This window comes from Lemur catta, chromosome 1 (genome assembly GCF_020740605.2).
Source record: "Lemur catta isolate mLemCat1 chromosome 1, mLemCat1.pri, whole genome shotgun sequence".
NCBI lineage: Eukaryota > Metazoa > Chordata > Mammalia > Primates > Lemuridae > Lemur > Lemur catta.
In genome coordinates, this window is record NC_059128.1 from 49,888,824 (window position 1) to 49,891,942 (window position 3,119).

The 3,119-nt window shown below is 37.7% G+C and overlaps 1 pseudogene; it reads left to right on the top strand.

Moving 5' to 3' along the window:
* The first annotated feature begins 2,254 nt into the window (after positions 1–2,254).
* LOC123627679 lies at positions 2,255–2,743 on the top strand (annotated as a pseudogene).
* The last annotated feature ends 376 nt before the right edge of the window (positions 2,744–3,119 follow it).

Genomic DNA, 3,119 nt, shown 5'->3' on the forward strand with positions numbered 1-3,119 from the left:
TTTAACAACATTGATTCTGAAATTAGATTATGAAAATTAGATTCTTATTTTGTTGAAAAGATGCCATTATGTACAATTATAAAGGTTTATTGTGTATTATTTCCCACACTTGAGTCTACTTCTGAGTTTCCCATTCTACAATATTGGTTGTTTTGCTCTATTGTGTCATCAGTACCATTTTGTATCAATTATAGTGGATTTCTAAGATTTGAAAAAGCTAGTGCTTTTAGTGAGGTCATTCTTCTTTCTTCAGAGTCACCTGTTAAATCGTGCATGTATATTTTGATTGTTTGTTTACAAAATTAACTTTGCAATTTTTTTGGATTAAGGATCATATGTAGATTAATATAGTGAGCTAATTAATACATATGAATTAAATTTTATCTATTTGCATTTTCATTTCTTCAAGGCTCTGTTAAGAATACAAGTCAATCTTTAAAGTTTTTACATACATATTTCAAATTCATTTTAAAGTTCATTTGTACTCATTTCATTACTTTTCTTGTTCTTTTAGGTGCATTTGTACTTCTATATTTTTTCTAAACAGAAAAACAATTGACTTTTAGATAATAATTCTCTCTAGCCTCTTTAGTAAATGGTTTATTTTTGTAAAATTTCTAATATGCTCAGATTTCCCAATTATATAACACAAACTTATGTATATAATATCTGTAGATAACTAAACATTTACGACTGTGTTTAAATTTTTATGCACTTTAATAGTTTCCTATTGCTGCTGTAAAAAAAATTTCCATGAATGTATTGACTTTAACAAGCAAAATAAATTTATCTTACAGTTCTGGAGGTCAGTCATCCAAAATGTTCTCACTGTCGGGGGCTAAAATAACATGTTGGCGGATGTGTGTTCCTTTTTTGGAGACTCATGGAAATAAATCCATCTTCTTGCCTTTTTCAACTTCTAGAAGCTGCTGAAATCCCTTAGCTAAGCAGCCCCAACCTTCCTGGCACCAGGACCGGTCTCAGGGAAGACAATGTTTCCATGGACAGGAGTGGTGGGGGAGGCCTCAAACAGTGATGCCAGCCATGGAGAGATGCTGTAAATACAGATGAGGCTTTGCTCGCCCACGCTCACCCGCAGCTCACCTACTGCCGTGCAGCCATGGGTTCCTAAATTTCAGGGAAGATAATTTTTCCACGGACGGTGGAAGGGGGTTGCGGGGATGGGGCTGGTGGCGAAGCTCCACGTCCTGGTCCCTAACAGGCCTCCAGGCCACTGCCCAGGGATTAGGGACTACAGTTTAGCTCATTGTTCCCTTCCACGCCCAGATCCCGCACTGGCCAGTGGAGTGTTTCCCCTGCTGCATCAGTCTGATGCTAATTTTTCTGCCTTTTTTCATGTTTAAAAAACCCTCACAATTACAGTGGGCCCAGCTAAATAATCCAGAATAACATTATTTTAAGGTCAGTGAAAGAGCAACTTTATTTACATTTTCAACCTTAATTCTCTTTGCCATGTACATGCTATAACATTTTCATTTGCTCCAGTAGATCATGGACATCATTTGGGGGCCATTATTCTGCCTCCTATAAACAATTATTACTGTCTGATCTATGTTGTTAGGTAAGTACAATCAATGTTAAAAACCTGGCATAAAGGGGCATTCATTCTATCATATATTTTGTTTTACATATATACACATTGGACGTAAGGAAATATTATAGTTTTACTAAGAATTAAAAACTATAAAAAAGACGTCTGCACCCGAATGTTTATTAGCAGCACAATTCACAATTGCAAAGATGTGGAAACAATCCAAGTGCCCATCAATACATGAGTGGATTAATAAAATGTGGTATATGTATACTATGGAGTATTACTCAGCTATAAGAAACAATGGTGATATAGAATCTCATGTTCTCCTGGATAGAGTTGGAACCCATTCTAATGAGTGAAGTATCCCAAGAATGGAAAAATAAGCACCCCATGTACTCACCAGCAAATTGGTTGCACTGATCATCACCTAAGAGCACATTTAGGAATAACATTAATATGGTGTCGGACAGATGGGGGGGGAGGGGATGGGTGTATACATACATGATGAGTGCGATGCGCACTGTCTGGGGGATGGGCATGCTTGAAGCTCTGACTAGGGGGGTGGGGGTGGGGGAGCAAGGGCAATATATGTAACCTAAACTTATGTACCCCCACAGTATGCTGAAATAATAATAAAAAAAGACAAAAAAGAATTAAAGCTTTCTTTCGGCCAGAGCCGCCATCTTCCAGTAATTCGCCAAAATGACGAACACAAAGGGAAAGAGGAGAGGTACCTGGTACATGTTCTCTAGGCGTTTTAGAAAACATGGAGTTGTTCCGTTGGCCACATACATGTGAATCTACAAGAAAGGTGATATTGTAGACATCAAGGGAATGGGAACTGTTCAAAAAGGCACGCCCCACAAATGTTACCACGGTAAAACTGGAAGAGTCTACAATGTTACTCAGCATGCTGTTGAAATTGTTGTAAACAAACAAGTTAAGGGCAAGATTCTTGCCAAGAGGATTAGTGTGAGTATTGAGCACATTAAGCACTCTAAGAGCCGAGATAGCTTCCTGAAACGTGTGAAGGAAAATGATCAGAAAAAGAAGGAAGCCAAAGAGAAAGGTACCTGGGTTCAACTGAAGCACCAGCCTGCTCTACCCAGAGAAGCACACTTTGTGAGAAGCAATGGAAAGGAGCCCGAGCTGCTGGAACCTATTCCCTATGAATTCATGGCGTTATAGGTGTCTCACGCTTTGTGAGAAGCAGTAGAGAGAAGCCTGAGGTGCGGGGTCCGGATCCGTGCATAGCACACTTTGTAAGAAACATAAGAAAAGGACCTTGAGCCTTGCTGGAACCTATGGCCTGTGAGTTTATGCAAAACTAATAAAAGTCGCCAGACTCAAAAAAAAAAAAAAAAAAAAAAAGAATTAAAAACTAGATATTGATTTTTTAACAAATAAAACATCAGTACTTACGGAGATAATCAATTGAGTTTTTAATTTTAATCTCTTAATGTGCAAGTTATATTGCTAAATTTCCTAATATTAAACTGTATTTCATTCCAAGCAAGAAACCCATTTGGCCTTGGTGTAATGCTATTTTAAAGATATGATTTAT